Raw genomic sequence first — 6,696 nt, 5'->3', positions numbered from 1 at the left:
TCCTTGTTATAGATCATTGCTTGCTCTCAGAGACTTGTGGAATTCCTCCTTCAGGCAGTTGTTTACAGGAAATCTGAAGCTGAGATCATAGGAAATGCTGGAAACATCAAGGGGCTCGCTCTGGCTCAGAAGGAACTTTGATGTTCCATTTGCAGCAGTTATCTAAAGTGGAGTAATCGGAATGCACCATTAGTCCACTATTTCGTTTTGCTGAGTCCTGGGGCAGGACCCCAACCTTGTGGGTGGGGTTGCCTTAATACAAATGAATGTTTCCACTTCAGTCATCCAGTTAAAGGTTAGTCTGGGGCAGGAAACGAGTAGCCTTCCTTTGAAACAGTGTCAGAGAAAAACATTACTCTCTGGGTCTGTTCGCAGTTTGTTCTGATTCCTGATGCACCGAGGAAGCCTTTTTGCTTAAGAGTAAGCACAAAACCTTGAAGTCATAGGAATTTTGGACTGTAACTCTGTAGCAAGTTGCTGAAACAGTGCTGTTCAAACTAGGGTCCCTAATTCACAGCAGTCCGAGAAATTTATGTTATCACTCAATGATGAGAAAGTACAGAAATGTAGAATGCTTAGAAACCTGTAGAGCAGATTGATACAGTAATTTTATGACTATTGAATCTAATAATAAATTGAGGTTTGTATATAATAGCTTTTTCTATAGCAATATTTCCAGAGATTTATTTTTATCATATTTTTGTTTTCTTACCTTGAATTATCATAGATTTATTGTAAATAATAAATTAGACAATATTTGGAAAGTGCTTATCCTGATACCTGGCATTTAGTTGCCACTCAATAGATGGGAGCTAATCTTAGCACATATAAACTGTTATTATTTAAGTAATGAGCAAGAATTTACTAGATAATGGAAGTAGGGGTCAAAATTATGAGGGAGGCAACCCAAACGATTCCTGTTAACCCTAAAGAACACCTAGGGCTCTATCTGAGATTCTACAAACATTTTATGTCCCAAGATTAATTTACAGAAACCTTCAACCTCCAGATGGTCCCTAAGTCAGATAAATCCTGCAACCCAGTGGGGCCTCCCCAAGCACAACAACTAGTTCTATCTCCCCACCCCCCCGCTGTAAACCCATAAACCCAACACCCCTTTCCAACATAAAAAAGTTAGAAAAGTCATAGCCCAGATACCCCTAAAGATTGGGAGAGGGATCAAAGGAGAAGGAGGGGCTATAACAGAGAAGATAGGATTTAACAAATGAATATGACTGCTGAATCATTATAATGATGTTTCTTTTAGTTTCTAATATCTTGCAGCAGTCAGAAGGAAAGAACTGAAATTATAGAAATGTAACGCAAACTCTGAAATCTTTTCTATAACTAATTATTGCGGCGTGCTTTGAAATGTAGTGCTTATATATATATATGTTATATTTCATTTCACAACAAATAATGTTTTTTAAAAAATTAGAGGGAGGGAAAAGGATATAAAGAAATAAGAATTTGTGTAAGGGCATGTCAATCTGCCTGAAAACTTGAATGAACAGGTCAAAGACATGCAAATTAAAACAAAGGATGGCCATTGGAGTTTGCTGGCTGCTCTTGTTCAATTGTCACACCATTCCTCTCAAAAATTATTTTCAGGTCCTCAAATTTCCGATATTTATGACTCTTGTATTTGTCTCATTTTTAGTTCTTTTACTATAAATATTGGTGGTTTTGGACATTCTCATCTTGTGCGATTCAAAATGATAAATATGAACCCTGGAGTTCACTTTTGTTTGTTGTCAAATGTGTTCAAACACAAAACAAAATTTGTAAAAAGCTTATAAAGGATACATCATATTTAATTAAGAAGGTTAAATATTTATAAGTATTCTAGGATAGTTTTCATATAAGCAATTGTCTTCATAACAAACATTCCTAAATTTCAGACCCTAGTTTGACCTCTAGTTTGGAGAAATTTGTTATTCATTGTATTAGGTAAGAGTGTGTCCTTAAAAACAAAGAATTTTTCTTATAATTATCCTTTAACTACTTTTCATTCATTGAACCACTCAGAAATAGTGAGTTATAAGTGCAGATGCTCTGCTATTCTAGAAATTGGCTTAACATTTTACTTTTATTTGTGCATCACAACACATCTATGATGTAAGAAACATGAAAACATTCTATACATTAAAACTTTTGATTCTCAATTCTTTGTCATTTTCCCTTTTCTTTCTGAGTTTACCAAAAAGTTTTGAAAGCAGGTTTACATTCTGCCCCCTCCCGAACTCTAATTTAGACTTTCATCCCTTCAAAACACATTCTCATCTAATTTTTAACTAAAACCAAATGAATGTCTCATTCTTGTTAGTGGGTTACAGTCTCTGGCATTAATATCAGAAAGTTATCTTTCTTAAGAAAAATTCTAGCAGCAGGACAAAGGATCTATTAGAAATTGTTGGGGAATGGGCTCCCTTCTGTGACTATCATGGTTAGGTTATTTGATGTTGTGAAATTGCCACTGTTTTCATGACAAATTGTGATTGCAGGTGGTGGGCAGTCAAACCTTCTTGAAATGGGGAGTTGTAAGATGGACCAATTCCTAAAAGCCCTTAGCTAGCACAACGAAGTGGTTATATTATTTATTAGGAGAAACAGACTGTGATCTGAGCCCCGAATGACCTGAATGATATATCAGAAGCTTCCTCTTGTTTGCAAACTACACTTAACAGGCAGATTTTGCTGGATACTTACAAATTGCCTATGGAAATCAAAGGATATGAAAATTAAAGGATCAAGTAAATGCAAATCATCACTGTTCTCAGAACAGGTACTGACTGATCTAGTCTGTAAGGCAGGCTTTGGTGATTATAGAGGTCATTTCCCCTTTAATTCACAATGGAATTCAAACAGAATTAGTAAATTATTATTTGTGCAGTGAGAGGTCAGCTCCCCACCAGCCCTTACATTTGCAGATTCCATGCTTACAGAATGCTTTGTTTGTAGTTTTGCATGGGCAGTTCCTCAACATTCTGTTTTCCACCCAAATGACTTCTCCTTGGAAAGGACATTCCTTCTCACCTTCTCAGAAATAACATTCCCTTGCCCATCACTCCATGCTGTTATTTTATTCATAACTCCTACCATCATGTGAAATTATCTCATTTACAAATACTAATGCTTATTTGTCAGTTGTCTGTCTCTGCACAGAATATTACTGCGTGAGAGCAGGGACCTTGTTTTGCTTTTTCACTGTCTCCCCAAACCCTGGCTCAAAAGGTGCTCAATAAATTTTGAGGGAACAAATGATGAATGAATTAAACAAAATTTAAAATTGAGAGGAACATAAAACAAAAATGATCTCATGTTATTTTTGAACAAGAAAATCCACTGATTAGTTTATGAAACCATTTCTTAGCAACTGCTGAAAAGTTCTATGGTCATGCCTCTAACAGTTTTTGAAATGCCCTATCTTTAACATCAGCAATCTAAGGAAATAAAATAATTGAAAAGGAAGGTAAACAACTGAGTAGTAGAGTATCAGAGCTATTGGGAGTATATGAGGTTTTGCTAAAGTTTGCTAAGTATATATATGTGTATCTGTTTGTATGTGTTTCTTTGTAGAAATTTGCTTTAAAATTGTTACTGTCAGAAAATAAAAAAGAGCCTTCCTTAAAACAAGTACACAGAAATACACCCACTAACCATACATAATATGTAACAATATGGTTAGTTTTCATCTGTCGTTTCCCTCTAGTTGGGAATTTAAGCACAGAATAGTACCATTAATGCCAAAACACGGGGGTGATTTGGGGATACCATTATCATATTTTACAACTCCCTATATAATATTTGTTTTCTCAGTATCTAGTTATTATTCTGAGTCAAATCCTACTTCAGCTTCACTCTGTTTAGCCTGTATTTAGTCTTTATTGATCATTTGATCATAAAAAAGTGAAAGATCAATTTTCTATTATGTTTGTTAACAAGCAGAGTAAGATTATGGTAGGAATGGCAAAACAATTGATAATTATTTGCAGAGAAGGTCAATTTAATATACTAAAGGGAACCTACAAATAAGATAATAAATCACCACTTGATCTGTATTTGTTCCTCTATTTATCCTAACGTCTCAACATGTCCATTTGTGTGGATTCAAGTGTAAAAAACTACAAGTGACTTTTTAGAGAGCAAAAAGACATCTTTAAAAATATTTACAATTTAAATGTCTTCATTGTACATGAGTTAGAAAACAAAATGTGTAAAGACATGAACAGATATAAAATCAGCCAAGGAATCTGGCATATAAGTGGAGGTTAAATACCTCCCTGCTCACCATTTAAATATAGCATTCCCAAGGCAGTTACATCTAAGGTTTTGCATTTTTAAGCTTTTGGCTCACTCAGAAGCTGAAGCTTATATAATTTTAATGTTCAAGGATTTATCCAGTTCATTACTCCTAAATTCTGGAAAATGACACAGTGCAGAATAGGATCTGTTACATAGTCTTGCCATTCTGAACCAGACTTTTCATTTTTCCAACATAGAGAAAAACTGCCCATCTACCACAGGAAATTAAGCATAGAATATTTGCATGCATTTATTTTATGCACCTGTTAAACATCCGTTATGGGCAGATTGTCACTTGAATACAGACAGTTATAAAAACCAGATCACTATTTTCAGAGCTTAAAGTCAAAGGGGATGATGACATAACTGCAAAACCTTTGATGACATATGCAATGATTAGGAAAAGCACCCCAAAGCCTACTCCATGGGAGAGGAAGCTTTATGAGAATATGCAGTATCCTAAGAAAGTGATCTATATGGGCAAATAAGTATCTGGCAGGATTAAGTAAGTACAATGGGATAAGAGAGTACACATGGGAGCCATTGAAAAGCAACAATGAACTTCCTTTGTAATGATTATTAAAACATAGGCCCATTAAACACAATTGCTTCTAAAATTTACTTCTAAAATAAAAGTCTAGGGTTGTTACTGTCATTGTCCTCAGCCTGTTAAATAAGATATACTGTGCCCTCTCAGTAACTATGGCCTCAGAAGTGAGGGACAGAGCTGGTAAAACGTGTACAAGGTCCTGAAATTGATGATCAAGCTTTGTCAGCACAAAGTAGAAAGCGTAAACCTCTGGTGTCTTGCCTGGCGCTGGCCCTACAATGAAGGTAACCTAGGAGGCTGAGCTGGTCATCTGCAACTATGGTACTTCTTGCAGCCAGAGGCTGAGCATGATGCAGAATAAGCTGGTAGAGTGAGCTGGTAGGGAAAGATGAGATGGCTGTGTCCTCTTCAATCACCGCAAAGCCATACTTTAGGATGAGAGTCTCTAACCTTCTTGTGCAACGGAATTACCTAGAAAACTGTGCAAATGTATTGAGGCCTGAGCACCATCCCAGAAATTCTGAATTAATTTAAGTGCTCTGAGGTGGTACTCAGGGCATTGGTTAAGGCTTACAAGGATCATAAGATGTTTCTAATTTGTAGGCAAGGTGGTTAATCACTGTTTTAGAAAAAGAAAGGAGACCAAACTCCTCAGTGAAGGGGTTGGCTGAGAATTGATCTTTAAAAAATCCTTTAAAGCTATGATTTCATGTCTTTTTCCCCTCTGACGTGATCCTTGGTGTTGATTTGAATCTGAGTTCCTCTAAGTAAAGTGTTCAGGACACTGGGAGATAAGACAGTGGAGTGCAAGTGTGTCATTCACACTGGACTTCACAACCTAGGGAGAAATCCACTTTTCGACTGAAGTGCCTAATGTGGAACAAATCAGGACATTCATTATTGAATGCTGGGAAGTGATAGAGGAAATGAAGATAAATATATTTCAGCAATTGCAAATTTTCATTTTTATGAAATGAATGAATAACCAGAAAAAACTTGATATGCACATTCATTTGGGCCTGTCAGAGAAGAATGTCTTTATTATCAAACAGACTTAGTGTTTTAGAGTCTGTGGGACTGTTCTAGATATTAGAAGTCTTTAGTGAAATACAAATGAGAAACACATTGTTACACACCGTCTAGACTTCCAAGCATATGTGTCTATAATCTTGACCAAAGCCTTGGAATGGAAAAACTGCAACTGAATTTTCAAGATGCCTATATTTTGGGGTCTGGAAAGTATTAGCAGACCAAGGAATGAACAAGAACAGTTGTATATAGTATAATATTCTGTTAGTAACAGCTGGAGCTCACTCCTGTCTAGCTATCCAACACAGGTCAACTTCACACCAGAAGGTTTGTGTTGTCACGTTTCAACCTTTACTTGCAAAGGTGGATCAGCCAGCTGCACACATTTTAAGTTTGAGGATTAACAGAGAGCCCTGACTCCAGATCTCTACCTTTGCCTTTCTGTGCTGCAGCAACGTACTAAGGAAAGGTTCGGGTTGGGAACACATAAGTATGAGTCTAAGATCTGTTGCTAACCAGCTAGGAAACTTGGGCAAATTGTTTAAACTCTTAGCATCAGTTTCTTTGAATTTAATATAAACTTAATGAGGATATCAGTATTATTATCAACTTTACAAACTCTCCTTTAAAGAACTAGCATGAAAATAGTTACCAAATCACTAGCTATCCAATGCTGTATGATAAATCACCACAAAACTTTATTATGCTCATGAATTCTAAGGAACAGAAATTAGGGAAGGTCTCAGCCACGTACCTCTCACTTATGATATCTTGTGATTACAATCAGATTTCAGTGGGAGCTGCAGTCATCT

This window comes from Tamandua tetradactyla, chromosome 7, assembly GCF_023851605.1.
Source record: "Tamandua tetradactyla isolate mTamTet1 chromosome 7, mTamTet1.pri, whole genome shotgun sequence".
Taxonomy (NCBI): Eukaryota; Metazoa; Chordata; class Mammalia; order Pilosa; family Myrmecophagidae; genus Tamandua; species Tamandua tetradactyla.
The sequence above is the reverse complement of the archived record's forward strand: the minus strand, read 5'-3'. Positions refer to the sequence as shown.